This window comes from Mustelus asterias, chromosome 11 (assembly GCF_964213995.1).
Source record: "Mustelus asterias chromosome 11, sMusAst1.hap1.1, whole genome shotgun sequence".
NCBI classification, from domain to species: domain Eukaryota; kingdom Metazoa; phylum Chordata; class Chondrichthyes; order Carcharhiniformes; family Triakidae; genus Mustelus; species Mustelus asterias.
In genome coordinates this window covers 96,195,869-96,218,335 of record NC_135811.1, presented here as the reverse complement: position 1 = coordinate 96,218,335, position 22,467 = coordinate 96,195,869, and the positions used below count along the sequence as shown (strand labels likewise).

The 22,467-nt window shown below is 47.0% G+C and overlaps 1 protein-coding gene across 2 annotated transcripts in view; it reads right to left on the bottom strand.

The window, feature by feature from the left end:
• LOC144500698 (signal transducer and activator of transcription 5B-like) overlaps window positions 1-22,467 on the bottom strand; it is a 152,233-nt gene that overhangs the window by 128,108 nt on the left and 1,658 nt on the right. The gene's annotated exons all lie outside the window — the stretch shown is intronic.

Genomic DNA, 22,467 nt, shown 5'->3' with positions numbered 1-22,467 from the left:
TTGCAAGATAATTACACACAGAGAGAGAAAAGAGGAAAAATATAATTGGGGCACTTTGGATTTGATTTATTATTGTGACATGTATTAGCATACAGTGAAAAGTATTGTTTCTTGCGTGCTATACAGACAAAGCATACTGTTCATAGAGAAGGAAACGAGAGTGCAGAATGTAGTTTTACAAGCATAGCTAGGGTGTAGAAGAAGATCAGCTTAATGCAAAGTAAATCCATTCAAAAGTGTGACGGCAGCAGGAAAGAAGTTGTTCTTGAGTCGGTTGGTACATGACCTCAGACTTTTGTATCTTTTTCCCGAAGGATGGTGCAGGGAGTCCTATAGAGTGGGGTGGTGGGCAGTGCCAGAGGTGGAAGAGACAGCAGGAGAAAGGTCACAGCACCAATTCGGAGGCTAAGGAAATTCGGCATGCCCACTGTGACTCTCACCAACTTTTACAGGTGCTCCATAGAAAGCATCCTTTCTGGTTGTATCACAGCTTGGTATGGCTCCTGTTCTGTCCAAGACCGCAAGAAACTACAAAGGGATGTGAACATAGCCCAATCCATTACGCAAACCAGCCTCGCATCCATTGACTCTGTCTACACTTCCCACTGTCTCTGAAAAGCAGCCAGCATAATCAAGGACTCCATGCACCCTGGACATGCTCTTTTTCACCTATCCAGGAAAATATACAAATGTCTGAGATCACGTCTCAACCGACTCAAGAACAGCTTCTTCCCTGCTGCCACCAGCCCTTTGAATGGACCTACTTTATATTAAGTTGATCTTTCTCTACACCCTAGCTATGATTGGAACATTACATTCTGTACCCTCCCCCTTCCTTCTCTATGAATGGTATGCTTTGTCTATATAACACACAAGAAACAATACTTTTTATTGTATACCAATATATGTGACAATAATAAATCAAATCAAATCAAATTTAAAGGCTCAGATTACATGAAAAGCAGTGTCCCGGATGTGGTGGGCTCAACTGCAGGACAATCCCATAAAATTAGGAATGGTCAGTCACTGCAGAGTCCCTACGGTGCAGAAAGAGGCCATTCGGCCCATCAAGTCTGCACTGGCTCTCCAAAAGAGCAAACCACCCAGGCCCTATCCCTGTAACACCACCATGTAACCATGGCTAATCCACCTAACTACACATCTTTGAACACCAAGGGGCAATTTGACATGGCCATTCCACTAACTTGCAGATCTTTGGATTGTGAGATGAAACTGGAGGCCATAGACCATAATAAATAGGAACAGTAGTAGGCAATTTGGCCCCTTGAGCCTGTTCCACAATTCAATAGGACCATGGCTGATCCGACATTCCTCACGTTCACTTTCCTGCCCTTTCCCTGTAACCCTTGATTCCCTTACTGATCAAAAATCTATTTCAGTCTTAAATATGCACAAGCACTCTGCCCCCATAGCATTTGATTTGATTTGATTTATTATTGTCACATGCATTAACATGCAGTGAAAAGTATTGTTTCTTACGCGCTATACAGACAAAACATACCGTTCATAGAGAAGGAAACGAGAGAGTGCAGAATGTAGTGTTACTGTCATAGCTGGGGTGTAGAGAAAGATCAACTTAATGCAAGGTAAGTCCATTCAAAAATCTGACAGCAGCAGGGAAGAAGCTGTTCTTGAGTCGGTTGGTACGTGACCTCAGACTTTTGTTTCTTTTTTCCATAGGAAGAAGGTGGAAGAGAGAATGTCCAGGGTACGTGGGGTCCTTAATTATGCTGGCTGCTTTGTCAAGGCAGTGGGAAGTGCTGTCTGTGGAAAGGAGTTCCAAAGACTCACAACCCTCTTAGCGAAGAAGTTCGTCCTCACCTCAATCTTAAATTGATGCCTCTTTATTCAGATCTTATGCCCTCTGGTCCTAGACTCTCCCCTGAGGGAAAAACATCTTCTCCCTTCCAAAATGAACAACTTCAGATTTTCTCACATTATACTCCATTTGCCAACTTTTTGCCCACTTATATGAGGAAGGATATATTGGCATTGGAGGGAGTGCAGAGAAGGTTCACCAGGTTGATACCGGAGATGAGGGGTTTGGATTATGAGGAGAGGCTGAGGAGATTGGGTTTGTACTCGTTGGAGTTTAGAAGGATGAGGGGGGATCTTATGGAGACTTATAAGATAATGTGGGGGCTGGATAGGGTGGAGGCGGAGAGATTCTTTCCACTTAGTAAGGAAGTTAAAACTAGAGGACACAGCCTCAAAATAAAGGGGGGTCGGTTTAAGACAGAGTTGAGGAGGAACTTCTTCTCCCAGAGGGTGGTGAATCTCTGGAATTCTCTGCCCACTGAGGTGGTGGAGGCTACCTCGCTGAATATGTTTAAAGCGCGGATGGATGGATTCCTGATCGGTAAGGGAATTAAGGGTTATGGGGATCAGGCGGGTAAGTGGTACTGATCCACGTCAGATCAGCCATGATCTTATTGAATGGCGGGGCAGGCTCGAGGGGCTAGATGGCCTACTCCTGCTCCTATTTCTTATGTTCTTATGTTCTTATTAACCTACCAATATCTCTTTGTAAACTGTATTCCTCTCACAACTTGCCTTTCCATTTATTTTTGTGTCATTGTCTTTATGTATGTGTCACTTGAGTCATGCTGGTAAGAAAAATCTATGCTGCCAGAAATCAGCGGAATGTGACAACTCTGCATGTGGGCAACTGTCTCGTGGGCCACACTCTGAACCCAGATGGACCATATCTGGCTCCCGGGCACTAGATTGTCCACCACTGCTCTAACATCATTTTAAAGTTTATTTATTGGTTTCACATGTAGGCTTACATTAATACTGCCATGTCTGCGTGGGTTCTTCAGGGTGCTCCAGTTTCTTCCCACACTCCAAAGATGTGCTGGTTAGGTGGATTGGACATGCTAAATTGACCCTTAGTGTCAGGGGACTAGCAGGGTAAATACATGGGATTATGGGGATAGGGCCTGGATGAAATTGTTGTCAGTGCAAGCTTGATGGGATGAATGGCCTCCTTCTGCACTGTAGGGTTTCAATAATCCTATAATAATTTCTATAAAATTACTGTGAAAATCCCCTAGTCGTCACACTCTGGCGCCCGTTTGGGTACACTGAGTGAGAATTTATCATGGCCAATGCATCTAATCAGCACGTCTTTTGGACTGTGGGAGGAAACCGGAGCACCCAGAGGAAACTCACGCAGACACAACGAGAACATGCAGGCTCCACACAGACAGTGACCCAAACCGGGAATTGAACCCGGGTCCCTGGCGCTGTGAGGCAGCAGTGCTAATCACTGTGCCACGTGTTATATTGAAATATAACAGAATTACTTTCATTCGCATAACGCCTTTCATGACTTCAGGATTTCCCAACCAATGAAGTACTTTTGAAGTGTAGTCGCTGTTGTAATGTCAGAAACACGGCAGTAAATTTGCGAGCAGAGACCATGTTAATGAATTGACATTCTGTTTTTAGTAATGCTGATTGTGGGATTAATATTGGCCTGGACAGTAAGTCACAACTTCTCTATTCTTTGTTGAAATAGTGCTTAGAGGTCTATTATGTCGATCTGGGACAGCAGACAGCGCATCTGTTTGAGATCCCCTCCAAAAGAAAGCAACTCCTACAATATAGCACTTCCTCATGACTGCACTTGACTGTCTGCCTGGGTTTCTGTGCTCAAATCTCTGTGCCAAAACTCGAACATATAGCTTTTTCACTCAGAACCAGGTTTAATGAATCATGTTTTTCAGCATCAGCACCACCCACCCCCCCCCCCCTCCCCCCCACCCCCCTCCCGAGCAATATTACATCTCAAATTGCTTATGCTTTTTAAACGCATATTTTATTTTTTCCCCAAGGATTAAAGAACGAGCAAAGTAATTACTTTCTGCAACCAGACTCTGGAACCTTCCTAGTGAACACAGCATCTATTGTTCCCCAGCCAATGGTTATTTCTGCTAAATTGCAAATATTCCCTTTAACCACTGTCATAAAAAGCACTGATCAAGTTCATTTGACGACCTACTGGCTAAATGTGTTGTAATAAGTCAACATTGTTCGAAATGTTTTCGTATTCTCAAGACCTACCAAAGCACCTCACAGGTAAATGAATTACTTTTGAACTGTTGTCATAGGAACAGTGGAATTAGGAGGAGAAGCCCTTCGAGCCTGCTCCGCCATTCAATCAGATCATGGCTGATCTCTCCCTGGTCTCAAATCCACCTCCCCACTTGGTCCCCACACTCCCCTTATCCATTTTTTTAATTAGAAATATATCTATCTCCAGTCACCGTATCTGTAGGCAAACACAGCAGCATTTTTGTTCATAGCAAAGTTCCATTTACAGCACGCTATGAATAATGGGCTGAATCTTCTGTGGAATGGCAATCACTGTCGGATTGCTACTCCATTCTTTTTTTACTTACCTTAGTCTGAAGATGCATGTTCTCTCTCGGACCTCTGACCTGGACCCTCTGAGAAAGATGCAACAGAGCTCTTCAGTGCAGTGCAGCATCTTCGGGGGAAAGTGAAACAATGATCCCTTTTTACAGCACTAGCTATCTTACTATTGTAGGCTTAAATTGCCCAGCCACTTCGACAAGCTAGGAGAGAAGGTAAACATGTAGGATTCAAAAACAGAAAATGGTGGAAATTCTCAACAGGTCTGACAGCATCTGTGGAGCGAATAGAGCAAACGTCCTGAGTCTGGATGAGGTCATCCAGACTTGAAACGTTGGTTCTATTCTCTCTCCACAGATGCTGTCAGACCTGTTGAGAATTTCCGCCATTTTCTGTTTTTGTTTCAGATTCCAGCATCTGTAGTAGTTTGTTTTTATCAAGCACGCAAGGTGAGTGCGTGATGTGATAGGTCAGGCTGGGGTTTGGTCAGGGTGGGAGAAGTAATCAGGTTAGGGGTTGTCACGAGGGTTGGTTGGGGAGGTAGTTTGAGGAGGATGGGCGTGATGGGGTAGTTGGAGGTGGAGGGTCTTAGTCAGAGGGGCTGGCCATAGGGGCCTGGAGTGGGAGGGTAATCAGGGAATCGGGGGTAGTAAGGTGGGTTAGGGGTGTTGGGAGGGTCAGTTGGGGGATGTCAGCCAGGGGTGTTGGGGAATGGAGTAATTGGGTTTTGGGATATTCATGGGTTGGGGTTTGTGGGAAGGTAGTACATGGGTAGGGGTTGATGGTAGTCAGCCGAGAGTCAAAGATTGGGGGAGTAGTTGGGAGGAGTCAAGGGGTGTGGGTTGGATAGTCCAGTGTGGGGTGGGGTGTAGTCAGGCAGTGGGAGGCTCAAGCGGTGTGGTGGGTTAGTCAAGGATGGATTATGGGGTCGGGGAGTTTGATTTGGAGGGTTGCAGATGCAGCATAATTTCCCAAAAGAAGCTTAAACGTCCTGGGCAATTCCAATGTAGTCCTGGTGCGGGGAATGACCTAATGAAGAGAAGTCAAAAAGGTTGGGCCTTTACTCATTGGAGTTTAGAAGAATGAAAGGTGATCTTATTGAAACATATAAGATCCTGAGGGGACTTGACAGGGTAGATTCTAGGTGGATGTTTCCACTTGTGGGGAAGACTAGAACCAGGCATCACAGTTTAACAATAAGAGGTCTACCATTTAAGACAGAGATAGGAAGGATTTTTTTTCTCTCAAAAGGATCCTTAGGATGTGGAATTATCTTCCCCAGGAAGCAGTGGAGGCTGACTTATTGAATTTATTCAAGGCAGAGATAGACAGATTTTTGATAGACAAGGATGTCAAGGGTTATGGGGGATGATTGCAAAATGGAGTTAAGACCACATCATCTTGTTGAATGGTGGATCAGGCTCGAAGGGCCGAATGGCTTACTCCTGCATCAAAGTCCTATGACATCTGGGGGGGTCCCCCAATCCATATTCCGGGATATGACACGTTGGAGATTGGAAGATCTGGGCCAATGAGTTATTTGTTATTGGTGGCACTGGTTGAGGGAACAATAGTATCCAGGCCATTGGGAAAAGTCCCATGTTCGTCTTTGAAACAATAAGATTGAATCTTTTAGGTCCCTAAAAAATATACAAAATCTTGGTTTAATGCCTCATCCAACAAAGCAGCACTCGAGCCTGCCTGGGTGATTTTCCACATTGCCAGGTAGATGCCAATGTTGTAGCTGTACTAGAACAGCTTGGCTAGCGGGGTGGCAAATTCCAGAGCACAAGTCTCCAATATTATTGCTGAAAAATTGTCAGCCTGTGCATTATCCAGTGCCTTCAGAAGCATAACATAGAAACCCTACAGTGCAGAAGGAGGCCATTCAGCCCATCGAGTCCGCACCGACGAAAATCCAACCCCAAGTCCTATCCCCACAATCCCAACATTTACCCATCTAATCCCTCTAACCTACACATCCTGGAACACCAAGTGGCAATTTAGCATGGCCAATCAACCTAACCCGCACATCTTTGGAAGAAACCCGGAGCACCCGGAGGAAACCCATGCAGACACGGGGAGAATGTGCAAACTCCACACAGACGATGAACCAAACCGGGAATCGAACCCAGGTCCCTGGAGCTGTGAGGCAGCAGTGCTAACCACTGTGCTACCGTGCCGCCCCATAAATTGATATCCCATGGAGTGAATCAAACTGGCTGAATACTGATATCTGTGATGCTGGGGACGTCCAGAGGAGGTCAAGTTGAGTCATCCACTCAGCACTTGTGGCTGAAGATTGTTGCAAAGTTTTCAGCCTTACCTTTTGCACTGATGTGCTGTGCTCCTCCATCATTTTCCCACTCTAGCTTAAAGTATGAAAGTAGATCATAGACTCAGTTCCTGGAATGGAGTATGAACAACGTTCTAACTTGGTGATCTCAAAGCCGACCTCATAGAATCATAGAATCATAGAAACCCTACAGTGCAGAAGGAGGCCATTCGGCCCATCGAGTCTGCACCGACCACAATCCCACCCAGGCCCTACCCCCACATATTTTTACCCACTAATCCCTCTAACCTACGCATCTCAGGACTCTAAGGGGCAATTTTTAACCTGGCCAATCAACCTAACCCGCACATCTTTGGACTGTGGGAGGAAACCGGAGCACCCGGAGGAAACCCACGCAGACACGAGGAGAATGTGCAAACTCCACACAGACAGTGACCCGAGCCGGGAATCGAACCCAGGACCCTGGAGCTGTGAAGCAGCAGTGCTAACCACTGTGCTACCGTGCCGCCCCTTGTTCTCAGCAAGGTCAGTTATTTCTTCCCTGTTCAGACATTTCTTTATTTCTGTTTGAAAGAACATCAGCTGTGTCTGAAAACTGATACAGTCCAGTTAGATGTTTCAAATAGGATCATGGTGACCTTTCGCATGTCAGCAGCTACAGAGAACATAATGATCGCATTTGTTGTCTAATCTATACTTTTACAACCTGGGAGGGGTAGGGAAGTGTGGGTAGAGGAGGGAAACCAGAAAAATAACACCAATGTTGGCCTGTTGTTGCTCCTATACCCATCCCCTCCCACCCCATCATCACCACCTCCTACCCCTAGTAAACAACAACCTCTTGCCTGTAACTCCTGATTCGTCTTGCAGCCTTCAATGATACCAATTTGCAGAAATTGTTCCCCATTGCAGGGTATTTTTAAAATAAATATTTCATTCTGTCGCGATTTGCTGATTGAGGCAGTTTTCTGCCTTGAGCAAATGTCTATGGATCAAGTAATGGAGACAAAATCCAATAAACTTCATTGAATGAGGTGCAGGAAAAGGGCGGCATGGTGGCACAGTGGTCAGCACTGCTGCCTCACAGTGCCAGGGACCCGGGTTTAATTCCGGCCTTGGGTGACTGTCTGCGTGGAGTTTGCACATTCTCCCCATGCCTGTGTGGGTTTCAAAGAACAATACAGCACAGGAACAGGCCCTTCGGCCCTCCAAGCCCGCGCCGCTCCCTGGTCCAAACTAGACCATTCTTTTTTATCCCTCCATTCCCACTCCATTCATGTGGCTATCTAGATAAGTCTTAAACGTTCCCAGTGTGTCCGCCTCCACCACCTTGCCCGGCAGCGCATTCCAGGCCCCCACCACCCTCTGCGTAAAATACGTCCTTCTGATATCCGTGTTAAACCTCCCCACCCCCTCACCTTGAACTTATGACCCCTCGTGAACGTCACCACCGACCTGGGAAAAAGCTTCCCACTGTTCACCCTATCTATGCCTTTCATAATTTTATACACCTCTATTAGGTCACCCCGCATCCTCTGTCTTTCCAGTGAGAACAACCCCAGTTTACCCAATCTCTCCTCATAACTAAGCCTTCCATACCAGGCAACATCCTGGTAAACCTCCTCTGTACTCTCTCTAAAGCCTCCATGTCCTTCTGGTAGTGTGGCGACCAGAACTGGACGCAGTATTCCAAATGCGGCCGAACCAACTTTCTATACAACTGCATCATCAGACCCCAACTTCCTCCGGGTGCTCCAATTTCCTCCCACACTCCAAAGATGTGCAGGTTAGGTGGATTGGCCACGCTAAATTACCCCTTACTGTCAATGGATTAGCAGCGTAATTACATGGTACTATGGTTTTGGGCCTGGGTGGGATTGTTGTCGGTGCAGACTTTGATTTGATTTGATTTATTATTGTCACATGTATTAGCATACAGTGAAAAGTATTGTTTCTTGTGCACTATACAGACAAAGCATACCGTTCATAGAGAAGGAAACGAGAGAGTGCAGAATGTAGTGTTACAGTCATAGCTAGGGTGTAGAGAAAGATCAACTTAATGCAAGATAGGTCCATTCAAAAGAGTTAGAATGAAGTTTTAGAAGCGTAGAATGAGAGTAAAAGAATGAGAAGGTATGCTGGACACAGTTTGCAAGACGTCGCCTCGCTTCCAGCACCATATTGAAAAATCGGTTTGATGGGCCAAGTGGCCTCCTTCTCCAGTGTAGGGATTCTGTGGGCCCAATTTCACCATGAAGTTGCACCTGTTTCCGGGCGCAAAAACTTGGTAAAGTTGGATGTGAGGCAAGTAGCGCGATCCGCGTCCTGCTCCGCGCCGGTTCCCCCTTTACCAAGGCCTGAAAATGGCCGTGATCGGGACTGCGCCTGAAACAGGCATGACAGCCATTTAAATGCATTTGCGTGCCTTTAAATTGACTTAATGGGCTGCATGTCCAACCTTACCGGCACTTTTCCCTTTACTGCCACGTTCGCCCATCCTGAATCGGTGCGAAACAGATACGCTCCACAAAAGTACCATTTCCCTCCAGGTGGAGAATGGGGGGTCCGCTGCCACTCTGCCTGAGATCAGTGAAGGGGAAGGGGGGGGTCTGCTGCCACTCTGGCCTGAGATCAGTGAGGGGGAAGGGGGGGGTTCTGCTGCCACTCTGGCCTGTGATCAGTGAGGGGGAAGGGGGGTCCCCTGCCACTCTGGCCTGAGATCAGTAAGGGGGAAGGGGGGTCCCCTGCCACTCTGGCCTGAGATCAGTAAGGGGGAAGGGGGGGGTCCCCTGCCACTCTGGCCTGAGATCAGTAAGGGGGAAGGGGGGTCCGCTATCACTCTGCCTAAGATCAGTGAGGGGGAAGGGGGGTCCCCTGTCACTCTGCCTGAGATCGGTGCAGGGGATGGGGGGAGGGGCCCTCGGTCAGTCTGGGCGGCAGAGAGGGTGGAAGGATATGGGGGTCAATAATGTTGTGGGGGTGGGGCAATGTCTGTGGGGGCCAGGGGGAGGCATTATCCAGCCCGGGAGGGATGTGGCGGGGAGCAGTATTCTATCATTTTGTTTTCTGCGCATGCGCAGTTGGAGATGCTGATCGGAGCTGCAGGATTTTGGGTGCGTTAAGCCCCGTGCACAAGCTTGTGCAGCGCGATTCAGAGTCGCTGATATTTTTTCAGGCGGAGTGCGTATGGGGGCACCTGAGAACGAGTCTAGAAGTTGGATCTGAAACACTCCCAGTTTCAAATCTGCCCAGCACTTAGAATCAAAATGGCAAAACAGGGCCCAATGACTCCATGAAAATGTTCTTCCCAATTGAAAGCAGTTAAAAATGTTTGTGCGCCTCCGGTTGATGTAATGCATCAAGTGTGCCAGTGTAGTGGATGTGTAGTGGCCAGTCTGCTTGCCATCTCTTGCTTTCAGGTCTCACCATTGGCTCACAGTATCACCATGGCAGGAAGGCTGCCAAGCGTGTAAGTGTCTCCTGTTCATCAGCAAGCCCTATGGAGTGCCTCCCTGTGCTGACATTGGGTTCCTCAAGGAGCCAGGCTAAGTGATAGTGGACTCAGGGGAGGCCTGGCCCGCAGACACATGGCATACAGGCCTACTGGCCTGTGGTTCTACCCTGGTGCACATGGACCAGGCACACAGCTATGGGTAAATAGCCCCACGGTCTTGTGGGTGTTTCAGGAAAGAAGGTGGCAAAGGGAGTGAACCCCAACAGAAAATCCGGAGTGGAGTCCCATAGGTGGTAACTCGACAAAGAAGACTGGAGCTGGAATGTGCATCCTGGATCCTGGCCTTATTGATGACCCTCTTCAGGTTGATGATGCTCACAAGACAGCCATGATTGACAAAGAGCTTACAAGACTCAGTGTGGACATTGCTGCATTGCATGAAACTGGGTTTGCTCAAAGTGGATCCCTTAAAGGTAAACACTACACATTTTACTGGCAGGGGAAAACATGAGAGACAAGCCATGAGTTTGGAGAGAGTTTCACAATAAAAAACACCCTACTCACAGAGATTGAACCCCCCGCACCCCCCCCCCCACCCCCCCTCCTACAGAAAGCTCAGAGAGACCTCTTACTCTCCTCTTACCCTTCACTTGTCAACAAGTGCAGGCTCAATTACTCCAGCACTCACCTCCAATCCAGATGTCAAGGGTCAATTTTATGAGGTCCTTGACACTGCCCAGAATCCCCAGCACCAAAGGACTCTACTTTCTAGGGAACTTCAACACAAGAGTGGGTGCCTACTAGACAACTTGGCCAACATGCAAAGGGCACCAGAGAATCGGCAAGAGGAACAAAAAAGGACAGAGGTTGCTGGTATTATGCTGCTACCATGGACTCTGTGTGACAAGCAGCTGCCACCAAACTAAGCCACAAAGTGTCCTGGAGACACTGGAGATCACGCCACTGGCACCAGCTATATCACATCACCAGTCATACCACCCTTAACAGTATCCTTATCACTCATAGTTATCACAATGCTGACTATGACACTGATCTCTCCCTAGAGTCCAGCAAGGTCAGGCTTCAGCCAAGGAAAATAGACCATTCAAAGAGGAAAGATCATTCAGGGATCAATACTTGCCACCCACTGACCCCAGAAAGGGCCCAGGAGCTCCTCATCATCCTCGGTCATGCTGTTTTAGACAACAATGCCCGAGGGTGGGGTATCAAAGTGGGATGGCCTGTGCAACACCTTCGAACTCTCTGGTTTAACTAAATCTAAATGCTCTCAGAGCTGCGAGAACCAAGTCTCTAAAGACCGCCCACCCCTGAGCAAACCAACACTGGTTGAAACTCTGCAATAGGATTTGATTTGCTGCTGAATGGAGGGATGCTGGAAGGTTATATGAAATATTCAAGAAAGCAACACAACCAGAGACAGGGATGATCACCTCTGAAGCAAGCAGATGGAAAGGTGAGTCGAGAACTACCTCAAACTCTATGAAACAGAGAATATTGTCACTGACCAAGCTCTCAGCGCCATTCCAGACTTTCTTGTTATGAAGCAACTGGACAGTGAGTCCACCATAGTAGAGCCCAACAAGGCCAATGAACATCATGCCGGTGGTAAAGCCCCAGGAAATGATGGCATTCCATCTGAAATCCTCCAAAACCGAAAACCAGCTCTGCTGCAGCATCTCCATGAACTTTATTGTCTCTGCTGGAAGGAAAGATTTGCGCCTTAAGACATGCGTGACACAAAAATAGTCACCTTGCACAAGAACAAAAGGGATCACAGTGACATTCTTTTCATTCATTCATGGGACATGGGCATTACTGGCTGTCCAGCATTTATTGCCCATCCCTGGGTGCCTCAGGGTAGCAGGGTGGCACAGTGGTTCGCACTGCTGCCTCACAGCGCCAGGTATCCGGATTCTATTCCCGGCTTGGGTCACTGTCTGTGCGGAGTCTGCACATTCTCCCGTGTCTGCGTGAGTTTCCTCCGGGTGCTCTGGGTTTCCTCCCACAGTCCAAAGATGTGCAGGTTAAGTGAATTGGCCATGCTAAACTCTCCCTCAGTGTACCCAAACAAGTGCCAAAGTGTGGCGACTAGGGGATTTTCACAGGAAATTCATTGTAGTGTGAATGCAAGCCTACCTGTGACTAATAAATACACTTTACTTTTTAAAAAAGAGAGCAGTTGAGAGTCAACCACATTGCTGTGGCTCTGGAGTCACATGTAGGCCAGACCAGGTAAGGACGGCAGATTTCCTTCCATAAAGGACATGAGTGAACCAGATAGGTTTTTCTGTCAATGAACAATGGTTTCATAGTCATCATTCAACTTTGAATTCCAGATTTTTTTTATTGCATTCAAATTCCACCATCTGCTGTGGCGGGATTCAGACCTGGGTCCCCAGAAAATTAGCTGAGTTTCTGGATTATTAGTCTAGTCCAGGGGCCATTGCCTCCCCTTTAACAATTACCAAGGCATTAATTCATTACGTGTTACAGGGAAGGTCTTTGCTCGCATTGCTCCAATCAGACGCTGACATTGTGCATCTACCCAGAGTCTCAGTGCAGTTTCAGGGCAACAGTTAACATGATTTTCTCAATTTGGTGGTTACAGGAGAAGTGGCGGAAACAGCGCAGAGTACTCTACATTCTTTTTGTAGACCTCATCAAGGCCTTCGACCTTGGGAGCAGAGACAGACTCTATAAACTGCTGCCTAAAATAGGCTGCCCACTTGGTCCCCTTGGTATCATTTCTTCTTTCCATGAGTATATACACAGTTTTGTCAGTTACAAAAGCTTCATTGGAGGCTTATAAAATCAGCAGTGGTGTGAAGGAAGGCTGCACCCTGGTGCTGACTCTCTTTGGTATTTTTTTTCATGTTGCTATTCTATGCTTTTGGTGACTCACATGTGGGTGTCTACCTGTGTGCCAGAGCCGCCGGCAAGATGTTCGACTTGGCAGGATGACATGCCACGACTAACATGCATAATGTCCTAACTCGTGGTCCGCTGATGACCCACCGTGCTGGCATCCCATACTGACGTTCACTTGCAACAGCACGAAGGTCAATTCTCCCAGGCTTGCAAGGATCGACAGTCAGTGTCAGGACCAAAGTTATGGACCAGGAAGTAAAGGTTTCACCTTCTATCGATATTGAAAACTTCACTCTGGAGGTCGCAACAATTACCAGCAATTCCCTTGATGCCAAAATCAGCAGCAGGTTTACCAAGATGTCAAGTATGGAGAAGTCAAGCCTCTACAGGCACAAAGACAGTATTTAGTACAAAAGTGACGTACACCACGGGTGGAGCCCACTCTCTCCCGAATTGGATGGATGCCAATAATTTTTCTAATGTTTTTAAAAGTCCTACTTAAAGCTAACCAAAAATACTACATTCCACGTGCATGAGGCTTGTGTTCTCAGCATCCTCCCCAGTAGTGAGGCATGGACAACCTAGGCAAGCCAAGAAAAGCAGCTGAGCAGCTTCCACCTCCACTGCCTCAGACAAATATTGGGCATCCCCTGACAAGGCAGAGTGCTGAACATGGAAGCACGCCAACGTACAGCCCTCCTGAGCATGCTGGCCCTCTTGAGACTGCAGCAACTTGTTGGTTGGGTCACATGACCAAATTGGATGGAGACAAGCTCTGCTGCGAGCTTACCATCAGCATGCAACCAACGGGCTGTCCCTTGCTACAATACAAGGATGTCTGCCAATGAGACTTTAGATTGACTGGGATCAGTGCGTGGAAAGGCCTTGTTGCCTGGAGACAAGCAGTCAGGAAGGGCGTGGAAAAAAGGAGAAGACAAAAGAAATGACCAGATAGTTGAAAAGAGAGCTCACCAGAAGGGAAAAACATAAATCAAACCTCGGGCCAATGCGATTCAGTTGTCTCAGCAGTGGGAGGGACTATGGGAATACCACCAATGAATCAGCTTCTCCAGACACAAAGACAATGTTCAGTACAGAAGTGATGTACTTAATGGGCGGGGTCCATTGTCTCCGGAGATGGATGGATGCCAATAATTTTTAAATTGCTTTCAAAAATTCCTACTAAAATGACTATGTTTCTTTCTGAATGTTTTAAATAATGTTTATTCTGAGTCCCTTTCCTTAAGCGAGCTTGACTCGCTTCCATTTAACTCATCTTTTCCCTCATCATTTCCAGCTATTCCTTCGGGCATCTCCCCTGAACTCGAGTTTCCTCCAGAAGCCTCTCAGCCTTTTTTATTAATCTCTTTTGAACCCTCTTTAAAAGCTTTCTCTTTGATCAAGCTTTTAGTTAACCCTAGTAATGTACACTTCTTTGGCTACTGTCAATGTTTTTCTCCGATTACGCTTCATAGAACCATAGAGGTCTACAGCACAGAAAAAGGCCCTTTGGCCCATTGCGTTTGTGCGGTTCAAAGACAAACTGGGCGGCACGGTAGCACAATGGTTAGCACTGCTGCCTCACAGCGCCAGGGACCCGGGTTCGATTCCTGGCTTGAGTGACTGTCTGTGTGGAGTTTGCACGTTCTCCCCGTGTCGGCGTGGGTTTGCTCTGGGTGCTCCAGTTTCCTCCCACATTCTGAAAGACATGCTGGTTAGGTGCATTGACCCGAACAGGCGCAGGAGTGTGGTGGCTAGGGGAATTTCACAGTAACTTCATTGCAGTGTTAACGAAAGCCTTGCTTGTGACGAATAAATAAACTTTCAAAAATTTTACTTTAAATCACCCAACTATTCTAATCCCATTTTCCAGCTCTTGGCCCATAGTTCTGTATGCCCTGGCATTACATCTAAATATTCCTTAAATGTTACGAGGGTCTCTGTCTCCACCACCCTTTCAGGCAGTGAGTTCCAGACTACCACCACCCTTTAGGTGAAAATGTTTTTCCTCACATCCCCTCTAAACCTCCTGCCCTTTACCTTAAATCTTTGGTCATTGATCCCTCCACCAAGGGGAAAAGTTTTTTCCTGTCTACTCTATCCATGCATCTATGCATCTCATAACTTTATACATCTCAACCATGTCTCCCCATCAGTCTCCTCTGCTCCAAGGAAAACAACCCCAGTTTATCCATTATCTCTTCCTAGCTAAAACTATCCAGCTCAGGCAACATCCTGGTAAATCTCCTCTGCACCCTTTCCAGTGCTAGCACGTCCCTCCTTCAAGGTGGATTCCAGAAATACACACAATACTCTAGCTGAGACCTAACCAATGTTTTATATAGTTCCAGCATAACCGCCCTGATCTTTAAACTCTATGCCTTGGCTAATAAAGGCAAGTTACCATGTGCCTTCTTAACCACTTTATCCACTTTATCTGCTATCTTAAGGAACCGATTATACATGCACACCAAGGTCCCTCTGATCCTCGATGCTTCCCAGGGTCCTGCCATGCATGAGACACTCCTTTGCCTTGTTTGTCCTGCTCAAGTGCATCACCTCACCCTTATCTGTACTGAATTCCATTTGCCACTGACCAGCCCATCTATATCCTCCTGTAATCTAAGGCTATTCTCCCCCCTATTTACCACCCTATCAATTTTTGAATCATCCACAAACTTACGGATCAAACCACAAACCACAAGGACCCCAACACTGAACCCTGCGGGACCCCACAGTCTTCCAGTCTGAAAAACACCCCTCGACTATCACCCTGTGCTTCCGGTCACTCAGCCAATTCTAGATCCAGTTTGCCAAAATTCCTTGGATCCCACGGACCCTTACCTTCGCTATCAGTCTCCCATGTGGGACCTTGTCAAAAGCCTTGCTGAAGACCAAAAAGACAACGTCAAATGAGTTTCCCTCATCTAAACACCTTGTCACCTTTTTGAAAAATTAGAATCATAGATCCCCTACGGTGCAGAAGGAGGCCATTCGGCCCATCGAGCCTGCACCGACAACAATCCCACCCAGGCCCTATCCCCGTAACCTCATGTAGTTACCCTGCTAATCCCCCTGACACTAAGGGGCAATTTCAGCATAGCCAACCAACCTAACCTGCACAGCTTTGGCGTGTGGGAGGAAACCGGAGCACCCAGAGGAAACCCACGCAGACACGAGGAGAATGTGCAAATTCTACACAGACAGTGACCCAAGGCTGGAATTGAATCTGGGTCCCTGGCGTTGAGAGGCAGCAGTGCTAACCACTGTGTCGCTATGCCACCCAAATTCTACCAAAGTTGGTCCAACATGACCTCTCTTTAATAAAACCATGCTGACTGATTAATTCTTGATTCATCCCAACCTCTCCAAATTCAGATTAATTCTGTTTCTCAGAATTGTGTCCAATGGTTTCCCCACCACTGAGGTTAGACTGACTGGCCTGTCAGTTTATCCCTTCCTCCCCCGATGAAACCCTTGGGGATGGTTTCATGCAATAAAGGTGATATGTAAATAAATGCAAGTTGTTGTTATTTTACATATCAGGGCATGTGTTGAAATATGCAAAAACATGTGTTACTCCTGGCGAAAAGATGCAATATTTTGATACATAATGTCATTAAAATGACAAGAAGGAAACAAGTGAACACCAAACAAAATATTAATGTAATGTGGGCATCAAGGGGTGGCACAGTAGCACTGCTGCCTCACAGCGTCAGAGACCCAGGTTCAATTCCGGCCTTGGGTCACTGTCTGTGCGGAGTTTGCACATTCTCCCTGTGTCTGCGTGGGTTTCCTCCAGGTGCTCCGGTTTCCTCCCACAGTCCAAAGATGTGCTGGTTAGGTGGATTGGCCATTCTAAATTGACCCTAGTGTCAGGGGATCAGCAGGGTAAATATGTGGGGTTACGGAAAGAGGGTCTGAGTGGGATTGTGGTCGGTGCAGACACGATGGGCCGAATGGTCTCCTTCTGCACTGTAGGATTCTATGATTCTACGATGATAGCACTAAAATAGAAAAAATATGGATAGAACACCATGCCAAATAATTAGGGATGCTGAGGAGAGTAGAATGGTGCCAATGATATCAAAGGACAGTAATGTAACAAAACTCATTAATGAGACATGACTGGACTTGTAGTCCCATATAAACAAAACCTGTCGTAAAATAGAGAGTTCCTCTAATTGCTAATTGTTGAGGGTGGGGTAATCACACTAAGTGGCAGTTCAGATTCTGGCAAACATTGAAAATTAATTGTTAGGCTGAATGATGTTCGGATAAAAGGCAGCACATAACCACGCACACAAATTCACAGAACCAATGCCACAATCATTTTATGTAGCATGGTGCAACAATGCCATTAGGTCATGGTGCTGCTCCCTGTACTCACCTTTGTGTTTCAGGATCATGCCTCACTGAATCAGGTTTGGACCACCCAATTGACAAAGCACTGAATTCAGCAAGAGGAACATAGGAATTAGGAACGGGATTAGGCAATTCAGCTATTCGAGCCTACTCTGCTACCTGCCTGGTAAACAGGAGATCCTGGCTTCATATCCCAGCAGAGCCTTTATCCCTTTGGACAACATGGTGGCACAGTGGTTTACACTACTGCCTCACAGAGCTAGGGCTCGATTCCTGACTTGGATAACTGTCTGTGTGGAGTCTGCACATTGTCCCTCTGTCTGCTTTGGTTTCCTCTGGGTGTTCCGGTTTTAGAGTCATAGGATCATAGAATCCTAAAGTGCAGAAGGAGGCCATTCAGCCCATCGAGTCTGCACTGACCACAATCCCACCCAGGCCCTATCCCCATAATCCCATACATTTACCCTCGCTAGTCCCCCCCGACACTAAGGGGCAATTTAGCATAGCCAATCCATCTAACCTGCACATCTTTGGACTGTGGGAGGAAACCGGAGCACCTGGAGGAAACCCACGCAGACACGGGGAGAATGTACAAACTCCGCACAGACAGTGACCCAAGCCGGGAATCGAACCCGGGTCCCTGGCGCTGTTAGACAAAGTGCTAACCACTGTGCCACCATGCCGCCCATGTTCCAAAAGACGCGCTGGCTAGGTGCATTGGGCATGCTAAATTCTCCCCCAGTGTACTTAACAGGTGCCAGAGTGTTATGAATAGGGGACTTTCACAGTAACTTAATTGCAGTGTTAATGTAAGCCTATTTGTGACACGAATAAATAAACTTAAACTTAACATGATCATGGCTGATCTTATCCTGGTCTCAACTCTACTTTCCTGCCTGCTCCCCAGAGTCCTTTATCCCGAAAAATATCTTCTAACTTTTTGGAAGCTCAGCACAGAAGGAATGTAGACATCAATACAACTCCTAACTTGGGTGAGTTGTACAGAACCTGGTCCAATGCAGAAATCAGTCGATCTTTCTCACCTGTTCATTTTTCAGCCCTTTTATTCCATTTACTGTTGGGAATTTTTGCTCCAATTTTTAGGAGTTTGATTTTAAAGTTATGGTCAATAGTTCATTGCAGCGTTTGAAGTTATTTTCTTTTGCTTTCCAGGTAGCTGTATCGACATTATCTTTGCAGCTCTGTGTAGCTTCTGTTGTTTGAAACAGAAATTGTACATTGCAAGACTCCATTTGAGGACTTTTTTTTATAATGCAATTGCAAATTGTTGCAACAGATAGCATATGCAAAGAGAAGGATTTGCATTCCATTAATATGTGGGCGATGTCTGGGATTGCCTAGGTTGTGTGCCGGTTTGCTGAACGGAGCATAGATAGGCGGCACAGTGGTTAGCACTGCTGCCTCATGACACCAGGGACCCGGGTTCAATTCTGGCCTCGGATCACTGTCTGTGTGGAGTTTGCACATTCTCCCCGTGTCTGCATGGGTTTCCTCCAGGTGCTCCAGTTTCTTCCCACAGTACAAAGATGACCAGGTTAGTTGGATTGTCCGTGCTAAATTGCCCATGAGTGTCCCATTAGCCATGGGAAATGCCTGGGGTTATGGCGATAGAGCAGGGGAGAGGGCCTAGGTAAGATACTCTGTCAGAGAGTCGGTGCAGACTTAATGGGCTGAATGGCCTCTTCTACACTGTTGGAATTCTATAGATCTTGCAACGTTGCAGCTAGCGGTCGGGGAAATATTTGGACTTCAGATTAGAGTAGCATCCGAAATCCCACGTCTCTTCTGTCACCTCACCAGCTCCCCCACGCTGCCACTTACCTCCCTCTACCCTCCCAGCTCAATGACATCAATAGCTTCGTCCCAAAGAACATTCTACTCCAATGGCATTATTCCATGATGACGCAGAGAGCTGAGCTCACTTTAGGGTGAGCAGCTAATTGGAGAACAGTAAGGCAAGTCCAATTGGACTGGAGGAATGGAGGGGGGTGGGGGGCATGGGTGGGTGGTGGTGTGAAACAGAAACAAAATGAGGGGGGTGGGGGGGAAGCAAAAGTGGAATCTTGCTCCCCTGTGCGGCTCAATACTATCAGGTTTGTGTTAATGAGGTGCATTTTATGGGGAAGGGCATATTGCTTGCCCCTGCATTCGAAAGGATGGCCGTGAACCAACTGACTATAAAAAAGGCTGACCTGTCGTGATAATACACTGCAGGCAGTTTTAACAAGATCAGCATGGGGCTTCTGCCATCAATGGAAGGAAGATCTGCCCTTGAGAGCTGCTGAAAAATCTGATTGGCCAGCAATTCTTGCAATCTCAACAGCACCAGAACTCAGTCATGAGTTCTGCAATGATACATCTGGGATTTTTGGATGGGGAATGATTGGGCATTCCAGGGAGGGATGGGAGGAGGGATTGTGGGTTTCAGGTTTTAGAAGCCAGTGGGGGAGGCACAAAAGATGGTACCATTCTTGGGAGTGTGCCCCCCAAAGAGCACAGGACACACCTCAAATGCGGTGCCCCCTTTCCTTTTCACTTTTCATTAGAGTTGGTGAAAAAGCCACTTGCCCACTTCTGTCTACCTTCCACCGCCAACTGTACTTGGGCAACTGAGGTGGAATTAGGATTAGGGGCAGCACGGTGGCACAGTGGTTAGAACTGCTGCCTCACAGCACCAAGGACTTGGGTCACTGTCATGGAGTCATAGAGGTTTACAGCATGGAAACAGGCCCTTCGACCCAACTTGTCCATGCCACCCTTTTTTGTTAAAACCCCTAAACTAATCCCAATTGCCCGCATTGGCCCATATCCCTCTATACCCATCGTACCCATGTAACTATCTAAATGCTTTTTAAAAGATAAAATTGTACCCGCCCTCTGTGTGAAAACATTGCCCCTCTGGACACTTTTGTATCTCTCCCCTCTCACCTTAAACCTATGCCCTCTAGTTTTAGACTCCCCTACCTTTGGGAAAAGATATTGACTATCTACCTTGTCTATGCCCCTCATTATTTTATAGACCTCTATAAGGTCACCTCTCAGCCTCCTACGCTCCAGAGAAAAAAGTCCCAGTCTATTCAGCCTCTCCTTATAACTCAATCCATCAAGTCCCGGTAGCATCCTAGTAAATCTTTTCTGCACTCTTTCTAGTTTAATAATATCCTTTCTGTAATAGGGTGACCAGAATTGCACACAGTATTCCAAGTGTGGCCTTACCAATGTCTTGTACAACTTCAACAAGACGTCCCAACTCCTGTATTCCATACTCTGTCCTTGCAGAGTCTGCACGTTCTCCCCATGTTTGCGTGGGTTTCCTCCGGATGCTCCGGTTTCCTCCCACAGTCTGAAAGACGTGCTGGTTAGGCACATTGGCCGTGCAAAATTCTCCCTTAGTGTACCCGAACAAGTGCTGGAGTGTGGCGACTAGGGGATTTTCACATTGCCTCCATTGCAGTGTTAATGTAAGCCTAAGTAATAAATAAACTTTAAACTTAAACTTTAATGTCCACTTAATTGGTCAGTTAGGGGCTTCAACAAGTCGAGGGGCAGGTGGCCTAGCAGGCACCTTACCCACGCATTACGTTATGGGGACTGGGTCAGGGCTGTCAGGATGGTGATGAGCTAGCTAACTGTCGTATTTTACATGCTCCGTTCTCCTCCCTGCCAAAGGTATGCATGGTGGGGTGGAGTAAAATTCACCCCCGTGTTTCACCAACCTGCTTGGCTGACGCAGGATCATGTAAAGACTCCAAAACCCATTTTCACTGCGATCTTGCTTTGGGTAAAATGCTGTACTCTGCAACTATTACACATAACAGACATCCACAAAGAACAATACAGCACAGGAACAGGCCCTTCGGCCCTCCAAGCCCGTGCCGCTCCCTGGTCCAAACTAGACCATTCTTTTGTAACCCTCCATTCCCACTCCGTTCATATGGCTGTCTAGATAAGTCTTAAACGTTCCCAGTGTGTCCACCTCCACCACCTTGCCTGGAAGCGCATTCCAGGCCCCCACCACCCTCTGTGTAAAATATGTCCTTCTGATATCTGTGTTAAACTACCCCCCCTTCACCTTGAACCTATGACCCCTCGTGAACGTCACCACCGACCTGGGGAAAAGCTTCCCACCGTTCACCCTATCTATGCCTTTCATAATTTTATACACCTCTGTTAAGTCTCCCCTCATCCTCCGTCTTTCCAGGGAGAACAACCCCAGTTTACCCAATCTCACCTCATAACTAAGCCCCTCCATACCAGGCAACATCCTGGTAAACCTCCTCTGTACTCTCTCCAAAGCCTCCACGTCCTTCTGGTAGTGTGGCGACCAGAACTGGATGCAGTATTCCAAATGCAGCCGAACCAACGTTCTATACATCTGCAACATCAGACCCCAACTTTTATACTCTATGCCCGTCCTATAAAGGCAAGCATGCCATATGCCTTCTTCACCACCTTCTCCACCTGTGACGTCACCTTCAAGGATCTGTGGACTTGCACACCCAGGTCCCTCTGCATATCTACACCCTTTATGGTTCTGCCATTTATCGTATAGCTCCTCCCTACATTATTTCTACCAAAATGCATCACTTCGCATTTATCAGGATTGAACTCCATCTGCCATTTCTTTGCCCAAATTTCCAGCCTATCTATATCCTTCTGTAGCTTCTGACAATGCTCCTCACTATCTGCAAGTCCTGCCAATTTTGTGTCGTCCGCAAACTTACTGATCACCCCAGTTACACCTTCTTCCAGATCGTTTACATAATTGTAATCCCATTGTAGACAGAGGGTATATACTGTGTCGGTGAGTTTACTGAGTGTCTTGGATGGTGATTGAAACTGACTACAGGAAATAGCAATGATGTTGGAGCCATGTGCCTGCTTGACATTTCAATGCATAATGGGTTTCTCTTGTGCCGTCTGAGCTTTGACAGGACTTGTCTGGCAGGCAACCGCATGCTTGTACATAACGTACGTGGGGGAGTGTGGCCAATTTTCTGACCAGCTATTTTTGGGTGGGCAGGAAAGGTCAGCTTCAAAG